This window comes from Struthio camelus, chromosome 1, assembly GCF_040807025.1.
Source record: "Struthio camelus isolate bStrCam1 chromosome 1, bStrCam1.hap1, whole genome shotgun sequence".
NCBI lineage: Eukaryota > Metazoa > Chordata > Aves > Struthioniformes > Struthionidae > Struthio > Struthio camelus.
Window position 1 is genome coordinate 121,495,834 of NC_090942.1, and position 19,311 is coordinate 121,515,144.

At 42.7% G+C, this 19,311-nt stretch overlaps 1 long non-coding RNA gene across 1 annotated transcript in view; it reads left to right on the forward strand.

The window, feature by feature from the left end:
• The window catches only part of LOC138065800 (uncharacterized), a 36,982-nt gene extending 28,949 nt beyond the window's left edge, over window positions 1–8,033 (forward strand). The window contains exon 3 of the long non-coding RNA XR_011138869.1: window positions 7,758–8,033. This is a non-coding gene — a long non-coding RNA (uncharacterized lncRNA). The remainder of the gene's footprint in view (window positions 1–7,757) is intronic.
• The last annotated feature ends 11,278 nt before the right edge of the window (window positions 8,034–19,311 follow it).

Sequence of the window (19,311 nt, forward strand, 5' to 3'; positions counted from 1 at the left end):
GATAAGAGCAAGAAGAGAGCCTGGCTACTGAATAATATAAAGCAGGTAACCAAATTTAGAACAGTTGTTCACAGTACAAGTATTTTTGGCAGCTTGCTCCTCCAGTGCAGATTCGTAAGTGCAGCTGTTAACATTTTCTCACCCACCTACACAGTCAGGACAGCCAGTGTTATTTTTTTTAATGGGATGAATTGTATCCATTGGTGAAAGAAGTTTTGCTGGAATCTGCTGCCTTCAGCAACCTCACTCACAAGGGATTTAATAGGAAACCCCTCTTAAAGGAACATGAGTCAGTTATTAGGGCTTTTTTTGCAAGCTGCACTGAAAGAATCAGTCAGGAGTTTTCCATCCTTTACTTACATGGACAAGCGAGGTTTCAAACAGATCTCTAATGAGGAATCTTTCAAGGAAGTATTTGTGCTTTGATTGTTTGAAAACTTGGCCTGGGAATTGCTTCACTGATCCCCTCCCTCCCTTCGTTCTGATCTGTCAGAGAAGCAGTCCAGGATGAATTAAAACGTGTGCTACATTCCCCAAAGTTTGTGTCTGCAACAGCTGGAGGCATGTCACCCAGAAGTGGGAATGAGGCTAAAACTGAGCATCTCCTCCCTGCTTTTTATTAGCCCAGTAGCTTGTCCGGAGTAGTACAACTGTTTTTATTCTGACTTGGGAAGCAGCGTTCCCCTCCATCTCCCTGTCCTCCTTTGGGGTCCTCAGCCACTTCTGCATTGCCAGAAGTGTTCCCCTACGGTCCAGGGGAAAAGTCTGAAGGTATGCAGGGATGAAATAATGTCCTACGTGGTGATGTTCTGATTTCACAAATATGTCTGTGAAGCACTATAATAATTTTCCAGACTAGAGCATTTCCCTTAAAAGACTTCAGATCAGTAGCCAATGCACATGTTTGTTCTGACAACTGGGAAAATATTCCAGGGCTGCTTTGACATCCAAAAGGCAGCACTAACATGGAGGGCTTTTCTTACCTGCTATCCCAGTTAGACACGCAGAGAGCCGCACTACTTTTTACTTCAGCTTTCACATTTCTCAGAAAGGAACACACTGATGACAGCCACACTTTGAATTCACTATTCTTTTCCCCACATGTCATAAAGCCCTGCAGAACTGTGAGAGAAACTGGCATCCTGCACCCGACACAGTTCCTTGAGGTAAGGAATTATAGATTATTTCCATCTTGCTCCAAGAGAAACTCAGTTTCAGGTACGTGAAAATAATCAGGTTAATCAGGAGCACAGCTTGCCTTATTCCTAATATTTGACAAATAATACCTCCTGTTCAAGAGCAACACTGAACATAATGGTGGTCAAGTGTCTTATACAGTTATTTTCAGGGGTGAATTCTAACCTGATTTTTTAAAGAGCATCCAGCCATGCCATACAAGGATGCTTTTTTATAAGCAAAGGGAGGGAACACTCAGGCAGCACTGGAGCCGTGGACTGGCACCAAACCTGTCAGCCTGAGCAGGAAAATGCAATACAGGACAGCACCAAGCTAATGAAGAGGGAAAAGGAGCTTCTGTAAGACAGTAGCTGCTATCTGTACAGTCACCGCATTACATTTTGCAGGCTGACATTTCTGACTTTAAATAAGGAACAGAAAAAAAACAACAGATTGTGAGAATTAACGTACATATTAAAGCCCAAGTAAACCGCAGTAAAAATGAAACTCGGACAAAACGTTTTCCATTCTGTGTGCATTCATGCAAAGAAAACTGTCTCTCGTGACATAGCAACGTCTCACGACAGAAATCTGGTACAGCATACCGGAGGACACTGTCTGAAAAAATGCAGTGGATGAGCAAAAAGCTTGATATTTGGAAGGCAGCTTCAGTGAGGGGATGCGAGGGGACACCGGCTGTCTTCGCAGTTGCAATCACTTCTCCTTCTCCTTCCCCAGAATCACCCACTGGGAGTGCACGCAGAGCAGGGTGGGCGGCTGTGAGCAGGGGCACACAGCCTGCTGGGGTTCCCCAAAGTAAGTGGATGTTTATCGTGTCAGGGTTGTTGCAGGCTCCTCCGCAGCAGCCTGACATGCTGCCCTGGGGGAAGCGGGCACAGCCAGAGCACGGGCAGGGATCACCGGGCGATGAGGCAGGAGGCCAGGGGGAGGGCCGAGGGAGTGCTGAAACTCAGCACGAACACCACAAGCCTCCACGCACCTCTTGCAGTTGCTGCCTCTCTCCTGGGGGACCTCAGGATGCCTGTGCATACAAACTGTGTTCAGTCTGCGCTGCTAGCAAGGCACTTGCAGAAACGTGTGGCCCACGGTGTTTTGGACAGTGAGGAAAAAGTCCTGATTGTTCAGGGGAACGGAAAGAGATTTTGTTTTGTTTTCTCATCTTCAGGGGACATAATCAGCAATTAGCTATCATAGATGGTCAGGACCACATGTCCCCGTAGACAAGCACACACACACACACACACACACAGAGTTATCTCATTAGCCAGCCAAGCCTGTAGTTGGTTAGCTGTTCCTAAGAGGATTGAAAAAAGGTTGGAAGATGAGTTTTACTGCAGTAATTTCAGTTGTCTGTATCCAAGCCTGGCTTCAGGCTGGAACACAGCAACTGCTGGTGGGTCTCATCCCTTCCCAAGCCTGAGCCTTTGAAAGGTTGACCGAGGTTTTTCCTTACCACTGGGTGTGGAAAGACATTTCTACAAAATGTTCATGTCATCTACAGAACTCTGGGTGGGAGTTTCACTTGCATGTTTTTTCTCCTAGTCATAAACAAACCTTAGACATACTTAGCTCAACTATTGACCCTCCTGATTTCATGAGTATAATATTTCCATGTATGTGGCAGTTAGAGCGAACTGCCCAAAGAAAAGACACATATTTTTTAGGCCTTGTCCACCTTGGACAAACTGACAGTGCTAAGCACAAAGAGCTCATGCTAACAGGCTTGAAAAATGCAGCACGTGGTTTCTCCGTGTTCCAAAAACAGCAGAGCCAACTGCTGGTTTAGTCTGAACCACTTCTCTCTGCTCCCCTTTTATGTCAGTGTGGGAAACTGAACAGAAATGTCTTGATCAGTCTTTCTGTTACAACCCTGTCACACTCCAATAGCCTTTCTAAATCTTTGGGCTATTGCTCATATTGCTCACTGGGAAAAGGAGCCATGAAGCCATCAGAAGCATTAAGAGCAGATCATGACTCACACAGTTTGAGCACTCGTGGCTTTGGGGCTGGCCCTCAAAGCAGGGAAGACAAATAAAAACCAACTCTTGCTTGCCTGCAACACACCAAGGGGCTAAAAGGCATCTCAGGGTTCTGACAGTTTCCCCACATAGTTCAGCTTACATGACGTACAAAGGTAGTGGTGACTTAAATCATTTGTGTTTGTCTTGGCTTTTGACCACTGAAGAAAAACATGCCTTAGCCATCATCTCTACCAGTTGCTGTAATAAAGATGCTTGTGATGTCACTAGTGATCACACATGCACATTCATTGCTTGAAATGTGAAATGGGGATTCCTCACTGCATTCCTAGGTCCTATGAGTTTTTCCACACAGCAACTGTAGTGCCTATTCTGAACTCCTGGAAGAGGGTTTATGGGACCAGCAGCCAAGAACTTTGTCCTATCGACAAAGGATGCCCAAAGGCTGCAACCCCCCTGGCCCTTAATGCATGAGAGCTATGAGAGGCAGGAAGCGAGAAGCCTTGCTTGTGGAGTTTCCTGCCTCCCTCTGTATTTTATTCCTCCGGATAAAAGGGATATAGTGTTATTTCTATATGCACTCTTCTAAGACAAAAACTAGTCAATAAAACTTCTATGCGGATAAAAACTGAGGACACCATTCTGCCTTTGACTTGGGCTTGTGCTGGTATGATTTGGCTCTCTTTGGTGGACAGATGAAAACCAGGGAGTAAGCAAGAAGGGACTCAGACCTGTGAATTAGTGAAGAGTCAGGTCCTGCGATAAGGTCTTTAAAAGATACCCCTTTGGAAATCATAGCCTCGTGCAGAAAGCCTTTTTATTTAATCCTGAATTTTCACTGATATCATTTCAGTTTTGAAGATGACATCTTTCAAAGTAAATAAAAAAGGAGAAGCAGCCCAGGAAGTGCATGGGAATTACCGTATCAAACAGAGTTTTGCCTAGCAACTGCTATACACAAAGAGTATTAAAACAGATGTTTTAACAGGAAGATCTTCATCAATTGTAGTTTTTGCTAACATGCACTCAGCAGTGGCCTTGAGAAAAGCAGCTCATCTTAGAAAGCAACCTTTTAAATGAAATTAAACTTAAATGTACATGTGCAAGGTAGCATAGAGAGAGCTGTGGCTTTCTTCCCCACGGAGGCATTTTTTTTATTGTTGGAGACTTCTTAAAGAAGGCTTCGGTATGTCTGGATGCTAATTGTTGAGTTGTCTAGACGGTGATGATATTATTACCAAGTTATGCACAGATACTCACTTTGTCACTGTTTCCAGTGCTGCCTACACATATTGCTTCACTGAGTACTGTTGACATGTGCAAAAGCTCCCTAGATATTTATTTTTCTCATTTAGACAGAGATACAGCATGTTTTTGAAAACCATTATGCACTGAACCATTTCTAATGTTTGAAATGTCTTGTGGGTTAGAACTGAAGAATAATAAAAGGGATAAAAAGCACTGTGGGCAGAATTTGATAGGCTTGCTCCTGATGCCTACTAAAGTATCCAGTAACAGAATGGAGAGTTCTGAACATCTTCTGAACGTGCAGGACAACAAGATCTGCTCCTATCTGCTCCAAATCTCATATGGCGTGTTACTTGTCCCCATGGTTTCTCTTCAGCAGGACTTGTACACAGCTGAAAGAAAAAAACATTCTCAGAGATTAAGAAGGACTTTCATAGCATATGGTACTCATGTGGCCATGTCTAGAGTGGTTTTCAAAGGTAAAAATGATGATTTGCTGGAATCATGCCATCGTGCACAAAAGTGACCCCAGGCAAGCTGATCAGGGTGAAGTCACAGAGAAACCAAGGCACCTCACACTGGACCAGGAAGGAGCACAGGCTCCTCGTTTCAAGTCTGCGATGGGGAGCAGTGCCTCCTATGCCGTGTTTGTCTTTCACTTTCCCAAAATGCCTAAAGCACACGACAGCCTATTGTCATCTTGGCAGGGCTGAGCAGCTCTGCTTCCCTCATGCCTCGACTCAAATCAGATCTCAAATCTGGCATTTCTGAGGCATCCTCTGGGATTCTCAGCCTATCTCACACCCAACAAGAGGAAGGAATGCCATGGAAAACACAGCAGCCCCTGCGGCTTTCCTTCAAGAGGGCAGAAGTGGCATTGCTTCCCAGCAGCTAAAGCATTCAGAAGAGAGAGAGATCTGGGCATAGTGCCCACCTCATCCTGGGAGGGTTCAAATGTGCATCTCCACTTTTCAGAAAGGTTCCCGATCAAAACAACCAGCTGTTGAGAGAAAGAGTCTATCTGTGCCCTTCTCACTGGAGCTGAGCCCTTTGGCCATACAGAGCTGCAGCCGAGGAAGGGCAAAAAAGAGCCTGACTACGGCCCAGTGGTAGAGGCACTCGCCTGTGAAAGGGGCATTTCAGATCTAGTCACTGTTCCCAGACTATTTGTGCATTTTACATGCAAGGACCCAAATCCAGGGCTCTTCCTCACCAAAGAAGCACTCTAACAACCAGAAGACATGACCCTTTTTGCTAGCTCTCCTGACTCTATAAGTCTCAATGTGTCTTTTTGCTGTGCGGTGAATCAGTTTGCAGAAGAACTCTCTCCATCCAAGTAGCCAAGACATATGTGTGTGAGGTGGAAAGTGTGGGTTTGACTGCTCTGAGGCAGAAGAAAGAAAAGGAATCAGTTGCTTCCGTTCTGAGCAAGTGCTCATACAAGAGGTGTAGCTTTTATATGAATTATAAATACTGGACCACCAACTGTGTTTTGGAAGGAAAGCATGAGTGGTTACCTTATGTAGCTAAACTCCAGAAAGAGCAGTGTTTAAGTCACACTGACAGTGGCTGGTGAGTTTACCTTCCTACTCAATATACTGGCTGCTGTGGATCCCAGTCTGACCCACTGTGCTGTCCCAGGCCTTATGGTGGTATTACAGGGGCTAAATTTAGGATACGGAGTTCCTCCCTATAGGTTGGACACATCAGTGTAAAATCCCTTATTTTTAGTGTCTAGGTTGATTTTGCAGTGTTGGAGTGATCTCACAGAGTCATAGAAGCTCTGAGGTTGGAAGGCACCTCTGGAGATCTTCTAGGCCAACATCCCTGCTCAAAGCAGAGTCAGCTATAGCAGGTTGCTTAGGGCTGTGTCCAGCTGGCTTTTGAATATCTCCAAGGATGGAGACTCCACCATCAGTCTGGGCAACCTATTCTAGTGTTTGATCAACCCTACAGTATTTTTTTTTATTATGTTTAAATGGAATTTTCTGTGTTTCAGTTTGTGCCATTGCCTCTCCTCCTTGTCACTGGGCATCACTGAGAAGAGCCTGGCCCCATATTTTTTTCCTTCCCCATCACCATCAGATATTTATATACATTGACAAAATCCCCTTCCGAGTCTTCTTTTCTCCAGGCTAAACAGTCCCTGCTCTCTCAGCCTCTCCTTACATGTCAGATATCACCACTTTGGATGTGGCCTACCAGGAATGAGTAGAGGGGAAGAATCACTTTCCTCAACCTGTTGGCAACGCTCTGCCTGATGCCTGAAGGCCAAGGCTGTTGGCCTTCTTTGCCATGAGGGCACATTGCTGGCCTATGCTCAACTTATTGTCCACCAGGACACTCCCCTCTGCAGGGCTGCTTTCCAGCAGGTCAGCCCTCTGGCTGAAATATTTCTCCAGTCTGCCGAGGTGCCTCTGAATGGCAGCATAGCCCTCTGGTGTATCAGCCACTCCTCCCAATTTCATATAATCTGCAAACTTGCTGAGTGTGCACTCTGTCCCATCCTCCAGGTCACTGATGAAAATGTTAAACTGTACTAGCCCCAGTATGGACCCCTGGGTACATCACCCAGCTGGCCTCCAGCTGGACTTCATGCCACTGATCACAACCCTTTGAGCCAGCAATTTAGGCAATTTTTATCCCACCTCACTGGTCACTTATCTAGTCTGTACTTCATCAGTTTGTCAATGAGGTTGTTATGGGAGATAGTGTTGAAAGCCTTGCCAAAGTGAAGTTAAACAACATCCACTGTTCTCCCACCGTCCGTTGAGCTATTCATTTCATCACAGAAGGCTATCAGCTTGGCCAAGCATATTTTGCCTCTGTAGATGGCTACTCCTATTCGTATTCTTTGCTTTAATACATTTAGAAATGTCTTCTAGGGGGATTTGATCCATCACTTTCACACGGACTGAGCTGAAGCTGACTGACCTACACTTCCCTAGATCCTCCTTCTTGTCCCTCCTGAAGACAGGAGTGACATTTGTTCCTGAAGCCAGGCTCAAGACTAAATGTGCTGGCTTCTCATTTTACCTTCAGGATTGCATTTGGGATTCATTAGGAAAGATGTAAATGGAAGGTCTAGGGGAGAAACTCCAAGGGGACCCGTGTGCAACAGCATCTATGCATCTCAGGAGTCTTTTTAGCTATGCCACTTGACTGACATCAAGCAGACAAAATGGCCCAGAATCTAAGATAAGTTTTGATGACGCCTGCATCGAGATTGGATGGGATGTGCTGAACTCAGGATGCCTATGAGTTAAATACAGATATATGGAACTAGCTCATAGGCACAACTTTGGTTTCAGAGCCTTTGTTTCTCTGTTACAGAATGAAGAGAGAGAATCTTATCATCACCTGGAGGCTGTGGTGAGGATCCGTGTTTCAAAGATTGGGAGTAATTTGGGTGTTCAAGAGGAATACAAAAACCGCACTGTTGGAGTCAGAATATATGGAGTTTTAATATCACAGTGGCAAGTTTAACACCTTTGACCATAAAGATGTATCTTGAACTTTCCTAGTTAAGTCATGCAACAAGTGTAGCAGAACTTTTTCCGTGCTTATCACAAAAGGTGCTTTGTGCAACCAATAAAGAGAGCTAGTTACAAAGCAACAGAGTCTGACCTTTGATCCATCCATTGCTTCTAAGCCTACTGAAAAAGTTGTTCCAGAAAAGCTAGCTTATACATGCTATCCAGCAACTTGTATACGAGGCACATACTAGAGAAAGCTTAGGGGTCAAGCAACCATTAACTGTTAAAAAAAAAAAAAACAATGTAATAAATGACTTTTTATTTAGTCATATTACATAAGCATACATCACAGGAGGATCCAGGGAAAGACAGCTTCCCCTCAGGCCATCATTGTACATGATGATGTTTCAAAGTCTCCTGGATGCTTTTCTACTTTAATTACTTTGTCTGTCAAACTCACAATGACTAGGTATGAGGATGTGTCAAGGACAAATATCCCAATGGAGTGAAAAATGTCTATTTTCTTGCAAAGTATTAGGTATAGGAAAAGTAAAAAGAGGAGGGCGTATGTTGTTTTGTATGTTTTTTAATGTATGTTTTGCTTGAGCTTTGGAAGCTTTATGTACGGCTTAGTCAAATATCTGTCGGGAATGGTTTATGCATAGCACCAAGACAGAAAAGGTCCCGGTGACTTCTTCAGGCCCAAAGACTGCCTGAGATCCCAGCTCTATTTTATTCCACATAACTCATTCAGAACCCAGCCTGACAGAGGTTATCACCAGCCAGTTCCCGCACACAGAAATTCTGCAAATCTTCCCACGCAAGTCCCCTCCAGAGTACAGTTCCAGTTAGGTGTCACACGCACAGTTCTTTAGCTTCAGGGTCCTTTGGGCTTTTGATGGACTCAGCAGGCCATGATAAGCTCACTCACTTGAATGAATGAAGAGCCAAATAAATAGGTGTAAGCAGCACTTCCAGAGCTATTTTTTTTTTAATTTACCTTTCGCCATCTTTCGGCTCTTTTAAGCTGTTCTACCCAGGGCAGTCCTCCTTGCCTGCAGAGCTATGGCGTGTGCACTGGGTTAGCCAGCTCTTCATTCCTGAGCACCTGCAGCAGGACAAGGGTTTTGCAGGGCAAACTCTTCTCTTGACTGCACGGCAGCAGTATCAGGAGCTCGTCCTCACATTCCCTGGAGGTCTGCCTCCCCACTGCTTTGCACGTTAGTGGCCGCTACGCGTGTGCAAAAACAGGGCGGGATGCTACAGCGAGGGGAGGAGACAGCAGCAAACCTGATGCTCTAAGTGGCACCTGTGTAATTGGAGCGCATGAGTCGAGTTGCAAAGGTAGGGCCTTCCGGTGCTTCAGCTCTTCACTGGACAACTGCAAGCAATCATGTTGCAGTGGCTCAGCAAGCTGTTGCTTGTCAGCTGGGGTTACAGTAACCCGTGCAGGAGGTGAAATGTGCCAATGGAAAGGATGTGCTGAGCACACACATGGATTTTTACTTTTCAAAACAGAATTACACTGAAAGGATTCAGAAGGATGATGCTTGCCAAAGGAGATAACAGGAGAAGTGAGGCTTTTAAGATTGCTCTGTTTGCTGAACTAAATGCACAGAAAATGACCATCTGTCAGTCTTTTGTAAAAAGCAGAAATTGATACTTTCCTTAGAGAGTGCCTTTTTTTTAGTTTTTTTGAGATGGTCCCCACAAGAGCATTAAGTCACATCCTGTTCAGAAATTGGGACCTTGAAGCTGCGGTTGAAAAAATGAATCATAAGCTCCACTGTACTAACATTCTCCCTATTTTTATGTGGGATTTTTTCTCAACTTATTTTCATTTCCCCTTTTCCCTTGCTATTTCCTTCCCTGTGCCAAGCATGCAAAGGTTGTTACTTGATACTGAAGGAATATAGCCATATGCCTATGCTACTTCTAACACTGTGCTCGGCAGGAGAGAGCGTGACTTGGATATCCTGGGAGCAAAAGAAAGAGACAGCAACACCCTCGTCCCTGCTCTCCAGCCCTAATGAAAGCCACATTTGATGCCCAATAAAGCTGACAGCATGACTGGCATGAGCTGAAACAATCTCTTAGTCATTAATTTTTGCCTCCCTGGATAGGGCAGGAATTGCATCATTATTTTAGGTAAGCACGTAAAATTCGGATGAGCATGCATGCGGCCTGGCCGCTCAGGGCCTGGGACGTGGCCCATGACCATGGGGCACCCAGCTCTAAGGGGGGCCGCAGGAGACAACGGGATGCTGCTGGCTAGTTTTCCCCAGCACCAGGTTTTCTCTGTGTTTTCACATGGTGTGGCATCGAGTCTGTATCTACCTGCAAGCATTTTTTTGGGAGATCCAGATGCCTTTTCCACACTATATATTTCACTGACTCTAACAAACATATAACCCTCTCTTTACACAAAATAGGTTCATTATGACACCTTTTTTCATGTAGGCTTTTCGGGATTAATATCTCTATGAAGTGCTACTGACCAAGGGCTTAGGCACTTCCTGATGATTAGCCACATTCAGAGAAAGACGAAGGTCCCTCAGCCCACTTGGTTCCTAGTTGCAGGAAGTGCCTGACCCAAGAGTTTGGTATTTCTATAGGAACCATGAAAACACAGAAATAAAAGAACTATGTTTTGAACTTATACATCAAAGTATTTGACTGAAGTACCTTTCACCTCATTCATGGTTCCCCCATCTCCTCTCATTCATAGTAGTCTGATACTGAAATGACACCATGAGGTTTTACAGAGAGAAACTGGAAGGATTCACTGAAGGAAAGCTAGCTCCATTAAAGTTTGATTCACCATCACTCCATTTAGTCATTGGGATCAAATGCCACCAACTGTCCTGGTAAGCTTCTGCAGCCAAATTCAGCAAATTAGAGGGAGACAGTCAGACAACACAAAAAAGAAATTACAAAGTCATATTCTCATTTTGTTTATCCTGTTCACATTTCTCTTTCACTTTTATAGCTAACCAGACAAAAGTACTATAATGTCAAATCTCTTGTATTTACATCTAGAGCCATAGTAAAATATCAGACTACTAAAAAAGTGGAAAAGTTCCTATTTAGGCATCCCATCTTTTAATAAAGTATGGAATTTACCTTGAAAAGTCAGAATTATTTTTAGTTTGGAAATGAGCATAGTTTTAATACTATCTAAATAAGAGTAAGAGAATTAGGCCTACGCAAGCTGACAGTATTTCTCAATTCCAACATAGTGGTCTCAAGGAAAAGAGGCAAGCATTTCTTTGTCATGAAACATAACAAAAAATCAAATCTTTCTTTATAATAGTAATTTAATACATTAGGAATGTTTTGCAATATTGATCTATTGTTAATATTTGTTGTTAATTTGGAAACCGCATAAGCTTGAAGGCTTATGTGAAGGCTTATGAGAATTTGGCCACTTTCTGTTAGGCTCAATAGTTTAGGGAAGAGCGTTTGAATGTTAAGAATATTTTCCAAATGTGTAAAGAATAGTTGTATCAACAGTGCTGCCGGCTAGTGTTAACATCTTGTGGTTAAAAGCAACTGGATGGTCTGCGACTAGTCTGTTCCTCCCATGTGCCATGTATGCAAAGGTATTCTCATCTCATAATTCATTTTTTACAGTGGTTTATTTTGTGGTTGAGCTTACTCAGTTTCAAAGAGCAGAGGAGACTTTTTGTAAGGTTGACCCTCCTCTGGCCTTTTTTTTTCATTAAAATACTGGGAAAAATTGAGCAGAACACGGGATTGCACAAAAATCAGCAGAATATGGATATAGATGTTTTAGAGTGAATGTAAATGATACCAACATGAATATAACGGTAAGATCACCAAATAAGTGCTCTAAAATTAGGAAATGCCAGAAGATACTCTGGTAAGATTAAGTTAACCTGCACTGCATATCAGCAATCATGTTCAGATTGTTACTGGTTAAAAAGGACCAGAGAGCAACGTGTAAATATTCTCATTTAACAAGGAAGAAAAACAAACAAGCAAAAAGATTCCACAAACAAAACATGTCCATAATAATTTTACCATTAGAGATTAAATTTAGAGATGGGGAATCTCCTGAATTTGTGTTGCTTCATTTCAGAACATTGAAGTTACATTTGCAGTAAGGCTGCTGGGGTTTCTGTTCATATAATTTCTTATACATCTTAAGCCTTCTGCAGAAAAGTTATGGTTTGCATCCTAGAAACTGAAAGCACGCGACTTTTAATACTCCCTCCCTGTTGAAAGAATGTTTTCCATGGTCTTCAAAAATCATAGATTTTTCAGACAAAAACAAACCATGAAACAATTTCAGTCCCAAAAAGCAGAGATTTTGTGTGCGTGAAGAGGCAACTATAATGAAATTAATTTTAGCCTTTAATTAAACAATGGCTACAATACCAGTTGTGGTTCTGGTATCAGCTGGGTGTATTAATGTACGTAACAAAACCAGCCGAAAAACAGTCATTGAAAAAAGAATTGGTCTGTTAGCTCTCTCACAAAATATACTTTTCTTCCAGAAAGTGCCAAAAATGCTTTTTCAGTAAAATATTTGAATTTACCAAAAATATTGATATAAAATTTGATTTTTTTAATTAATGTTTTTATCACAGTGTTATCAAAATCCAAAGGGTTCATATGAACACCAGCTGTCCTGCCAAACCCACTGTCTTCTTTTTCACTCATCTGTTATTTAGCGGCTTCTCATTATGGTTGCCTGTGGTGAGCTATCTAGCCAATATCATTCAAAATTACCTTCATTTAAAGTCTCAGTAGTGTTTATGCATGTGGCATTTTTAAGGAGTTTTGCTCAGAAAAATTGATGCCCATAAGTTAACTTTTTCAGTTAAACAACTACTTCATATCACTGACTAAATCTCTTTTCATCTCCTAACAGAAAGCTTCCCCTCTATTACATCCCAGAAACAATGTCTGGTTGATTCACGCTGCAGAAACTTTTCAAAGAAAAGTTATACACTACTTCTGAAATGAAAGAGTAACATAAACATTTTCTCTGCTGATGAAACTTAATAGGATTGCTCGAAAAAAAGAAATGCGTATCTCACTTTACTTTTTCCAACCGGTCCTTGTCAAAATATTCAGTGCTAACAAGTATCAAACCCTACATGTTTGAATGGTATTTTCTGATGGTGATAATCCACCACTGCAAATACCCTAGCATGTTTTATTTCTGTTGTCCCTAAGATACGGGGCTGTTTGGAGAAAATGTGCAAAAGAAGCCTGCAACACTGTGCACTCTTCAAACTTTTATCACCTGCTAGAAATAAAAATAAAACAGGTGAGTAAAACTGGTAGGTGCTGTTTCTGAAGTCAGCTGCTTGGTTTTGTTTAGCTTGCAAAACAGATGCAAATATCCACCCTCCTTCTGCAGTGGAGATGCTTATGTTGCAAACAACACGTTTCCATTCCAGAGTGCGGCTTCCCGCTGCCACCACAAACTGTGGCATTTTATCTCTCGATGATGGCCTCTTGGACTGTAATTACAGTACATAGCTGTATTTTTCCCCCATCACCGGTGTTATTATACTCTATTGGTTTGTGGTTTCCCAACTGAAACTTTAGCTACCTACTGGTTAAAAGTTGCACATTTTAATGAAGTACATTTATCATGTCATCTAAGTTTGTGGGACTAAAGATATTACAACAGTCACAGAAAAATCAACAGCTAGGGATCTGCAGAGGCGCTTTCTCTGTCAGCAAGGTGTTAATGTCACCAAAATGGAAAAATTACATCTCCAGGAAAATGGTTACTGGCCAGATAAGGTTATAATTTTCAACATACCACATGCTACTTGCACATGTCAGAAGGATGACTTTCATGCATACAGAAGAAGGATGGTCTTGTGGTTAACCAACTGGAATAGGACTCCTGCAGTCAGGGCTCAGTTCTCCACTCTGCTGCAGGCGTCCTCAGACAAAGTGCCACCACATCTCTCTGCCTCAATTGCAGCGGTGAGAAGAGCTGTACCGCGTCCCTCCTCTGGTTAGTGGAGATGTCGGTGCCCCGCTGGCAGGGCTTCCTTCCCACTCCCTCCTTCTGTGGACCTTGATCTCCATCATCACAAGCAACAAAAGTAAGAAGACGAGCTTGCTAGCTGCTGCGTGTTGCTTTTGACACGTGTGGAGTTTATCACCTGGGACACTGCCTCTGCCGTGTGCTCTGCAGCTCTCAGCAATCTGTGATGTTACTTCGTAGATAAAGAAACACTCCGTTGTTATGAATTCAGTTCCAGTTTGAGTTGGGCAACTTGAGATGAATTTAAAATCTCATACTAAGACAAAAAGTGTCCTAAATCTACAGGCTTTACAGCAAAGACATGTGGAATTATGGTGCATGAACTAATTAGAATTTTGTTTAATTTCAAACCCACTCTAGTGTGACTGTCTAATAGTCTGACTCAAGATTGATAGATCTTTACATAGTTGAGGAGACACTATCATTAAAGTTAAGCATAGCCTGAAAAAGTCCTCAAAGACTGATGCGCTCATATATATGGAGCAGCTCTTTTTAACTCCTAAAATCTTCTAAAATAGAAGAATCCTCTAAAATAGAAGAAAATCACTCTGCAAGGACAGACTAATGGAGGATGCTGGAATAGGCAGTGCTTCTTATCACCAAATCTAGCAGTAGGATTTATGAATTAACCTAATCACTAGGCACCAACTTGGCTGGATTCATTCAGTAATGTTAGGTTTGATTGCTATTGCTGTTGTTTTCCATAACCGAAACACCATCCTAAGGAAAGGAGATATGAAAATTCAAGGCAAGGAAGAGCCATGTATTCGCCAAAAATGAAGGGCTCATATCTCAGCCACCATGAACTGGCATAGCTCCGCTGCTTTCAATTCTTCTCCTATATACACTGGCTGAGGATCCATACATCTTGTTCAGCACATTAATCTTGTGATGTTAGCCTGAAAAAAGTGCATCTTACATCTTTCATTCCTGACATGCATTTACAGCTGGAAACCAGGCACTGTTTTAATAAGTCATGACAACATTTTTCCCATTCTAGGAGCTACAGGATGACCCAAATAATTTAGTGGCTCAGCCTCAAAACCATTTGAGTCTCTGTGTTTCCCGTACTGGGCTTTGGATGCTTTGTAGGACAAGCCATCAGCAATCAGCAATGCAAAACAAACCTTATCTATGAGCTACCTGAGGATAAGTAAGTTGAAACCATTTGCTATAGGTGGCAAATGTTTACTGCATCTGAAGGACCTGCGTGAATTTTCTTACACGAAGGTACTTCCTCTATAAGTATTGCAGTTAAATATTAAGGGCTTTCACAGGCTTAAACGGCACAGCTTTGATTTGGCGGTGACTTTGGTGGGAGACCTCGCAGCTCAGAGTAGGTGCCGGAAAGTCCTCCAGGTTTCCCAGCAGACTGGGGATCATGCATGAAGCGCTGCCCTTGAGGATAAGCCCCACAGACGATGCACAGCCTCCAGCCTGCTCAGGCTCCTGGAGAACCCAGGCTCCCAAGTGTGGGCTGGTAGGAACTGGACCCCACCAGCTCCTCAGGACTGGGGCAGCGATCCCTCCCCAACGAGAGCAGGCAGCTCCCTGCTGCCTCACAGCGAGCCCTCCCAGTGAGCCAAGCAAAATATATTGCTAAGTGAATCCATACAGGAAGCAGCCACTGTAAAATTATAGAGGAAATAACCGAGCATGCTCTATTTTGGGAATATTAAAATAAGGTAGCCCTCTTTTCTGCAATTCACAGGAAAGCCTGATCAGCGTCGAAGGAAGTTCTCGTGTATAAGCTATGCACAGGTTCACATTAACCTACTGAACCACCCACGGGGAGGTTATCGCCAAGCTTTTAGAGAAAGATCCATTTTTGAGGGCATGCGCTGAGACGTTCTTGTATTACACGTGTGGCTTGGTCCAAACGACTAGCCTGAAAATCTGGCTTGTACTGCCGAAATACTTTAAGTGACATCTGCTCCGACGGCACAATGTCTAGCATTTGAGGTTTGGCACTCGGAGCCCGTCCCTCTCGACGGAGCGGCAGTGCCTGGCGGTGTCACAGCTGCGAGCAGTGCCAGCCCCTCTGCGGGATATGTAAAATCAAGAGGGGGACCGAGAGGAGACGGAGGCTTCTGGCTGGACAAAGACTTTCCCGGAGCCTGGAACAGCTGATCTCATGGCTGCTGACTGAAAAACGGATGTGAATTGGCAGCTCTGCTTGCTCAAAATACGAGCCAGGCCAGAAGTCTGTTGCATTTGAATATCTGTCAGGATCATCATAGCTGACCTCCCTGTGTTAAAAATAGGGTTGTTATGAGAGAGGGAATAGCAAGCATGAAAACACCCTAGCTGAGATTTTCAAAGCCATCTAATGCACGTGGCTGTCCATTTCCCCTTAAAATTAGTAGGTAATGGGTCTCCAAAACTCTCAGGCGTTTAAAAAAATACACAGTACTCAAAGGTAGAGGTGGGGATGGATCATACCGAGCTAATAGAACAAACTGGTAGATTATACTTGAAAAAACATTTTATTTTTTATTTGTATATTTTGAGCTTGGTGATTGGTTGACTTTTCAGATAAGTTGTACTTTCATTAGCAATTAATCCAGTGCAAACATATTTAATCCTTAGTAAAACTGATGATAATTCAAGCCTGTCTCATGATGATAGAAAGAACACAAAAAGCTTCCTGAGTCCAGAATCAATATCCAAAACTGTAGACAGTTTTAAAGATACCAGTCTGGAAAATAAATATCTCTGTTTTGTCTCAGCCGAGTCAAAGAAATGATTCATATGAAATATATGTGCTTTTTCATTAAAGAATTATCTTCCTCTAAATTTCCAAAAGGTTTAAATCCCTCCTCCCAAAGCTTGATACGCAATAAAGCTCTCCTTTAAATTGCTGTGAACCTTTACTGTGACCTTTGGTCTCCTGGTCCTTCAGATTTCAACCCCTGCCTTCATTAGAAGGCTCCTATTTTTGTGGCATAAACTAACAATGATGAGAGGCAAATAAAGTGAATTCTGCTTCTATGAGCAAGTTTTCGTTCTCATTTCCTCTGTCTCTAAACCTTTGTATATCCAGGGCTCTCTGGGAAGATGTCCAAAGGCACCTGGAACGTCAATGTAAATGGTTAAAAGTTCAGATACATCAAGTCTGATTCAGGAGGCTGCGACTTGGTCATACCTGCCTTTTCTTGTGTCTGGGGAATCACCGAGCATGTCATTGACTCCAGTGCACTATCCGTAGGGCAAACTAGGACTATAAGGAGCAGTGGAGCAGCTCAGAAATAAAGGCAAAATTTAGCCCTCCAGTTTTAAAAAAGATCTATATATTTGTGCCACACATACTCTACAAATACATGTTTGGCAATAACCAGCTAGAGAGCACATTATGACCCCCAAGGGAGTGGATTAAAGTGAAGATGTCGACATTGAGACATGCTATTAATGCAACATTTCTGAACTTGATTTTCCTGTACCATCAAGAGTGCAATATGTCAGAAACCTGATCCCTGGGGACCATTCAAGGTTGAACTCCTAAAGAATGCTGTTCATGCTCGTCATTGCTTCAGATGGGATGACTTGTTTACAGTCTGGAATCACTCCCCCATTCCTCTGTCTTTTAAAGATAAAAAAGAACAATGCCTGTAATAATTTGTTTTTCTGTTCCCATAATTTTGCTACCTAAACTTAAATAAAACATTCCAAAATGAACCAAAATACAAATGAACCAAAATACCACTGAAAACCTCTGCTCTCATCTCTTCGCTGTCTGCTTTGTACAATATTCTCCATGACAACCAGTAGCAGCAAGCTACATAATAAAATCCTAAGACAATGGCAGGGTATATAAGCACCAACTTAAATGAAGAGAAATACCAGTATTTTTTTTAATCTATGAAGAATAACCTCCTACACAAAGACTCCACTTTTAACATTCTTCCTGACTACATTAGCTTCCTACTTAGAAGGTATTCTGTAAATGTCCCACAAGCAATGTCTTGTCTATCTGTCTGTCCATCTATCTACCTATCCGTAGATATGGACTGTTAATAAAGAACACTTTGCCTTGCACTAGAACTGAGAATATTTTACTTTTTCTGCAGCTGCGCATATAGTCGTTTCTATTAAGTTGTTAAGTACAAGGTGTAGTTTCCTGAAAACTGTCCTTAGCAGTGATCTTTCTTGTCACACTGTGTTAGAATAGAAGTATTCCGTCTCAAATATACTTTCCCCAAGTAATGGTTTTGGTTTTGGTTTGTTTTGTGAGAAGGTAGTAGTCAAGACACATGTGGAAATATAAGTGGTTTCTTCTACCACAAACCTACCATTTTGCCCTTCTGTTCTCTCCCTTCTGGAGACCATTTTTTCTGATCTCATAAGCAGTTAGTCATGACAAACAGTGCCATTATAAACTGCAGTCTGGTATCTCTATGGTTTTCTCAGTTATTATGGTAAAAGTAGAAAAATGGAGAGTCAATAAGTGCAGCAGGCTCTATACGGATTTTGAGGAGTTTTTCATCCTTACTGGCCAGCATAATTCCCTTTCTCCTTCCACCGTGCCTGACCTCTCTCTGCTATCTCTGTAGCTTCTTCCACAATATTTTCTAAAATGCTCAGGCAACCTTAGTGGTAGGGCACTGCTACCTGCATTTCTGATTATATGACTGGGCAGCCACACTTAGTTCTGCAAATGACACTGCACACGCACAGGACAGACAGCAGAAGGACCATGTTAAGGATCAGCCAAGGGGAACAGCATCATTAGTCAGAGGCTGTAGTATCTTGCATGACTGCGCAATAGGAATTGATGCAGACAAGTGAGCCAGAGTACATGTCGTGCGATGCTGCTGTGCCCCTGCAAATTCTTGTACATGCTCCTCTTGACCCTGGGGCTTGGCTCCTCAGGGTGAGTTGCCACTTCCAGCAAAATTTTCCTCCAGTAGCTGCTTCAACTACTACACACAAACTGCCTCTTTTGCTCCAGAGCATCAACCAGCCAATTAGTGGGGGGAAAAAAAATCATTTTTGCACAGCTGGCAGCCAGCACAAATGTCAATTCAATTTGTTTATCCTGAGGCCCTGAGCAGCTCGCACTGTACTGTAAGATACTGCGAGGACTTCATACTTTTCGGAGGTAATTCACCCTTGTCCAGAAAGGCATGATGAGGGTCACATGTGACTTAATTCTCTTTCAGACCTCTAGATTGAGCTGAATATTTGATTATTCATAGGTTCATTATTTCATCTCGGATCCCCAATACTGTGTTCCTCCAAGTAAAAGCCAGAGCATTGTGGAAGAAGGATTCACTGCTTTGAGTTTAAAAGCTGCACTGTTCTCCAACCTGATTAACCAGGAACAATGTTATAGGAAAATATTGTTTTTATTGTTTAAGCTCTTTCATCACTGAAA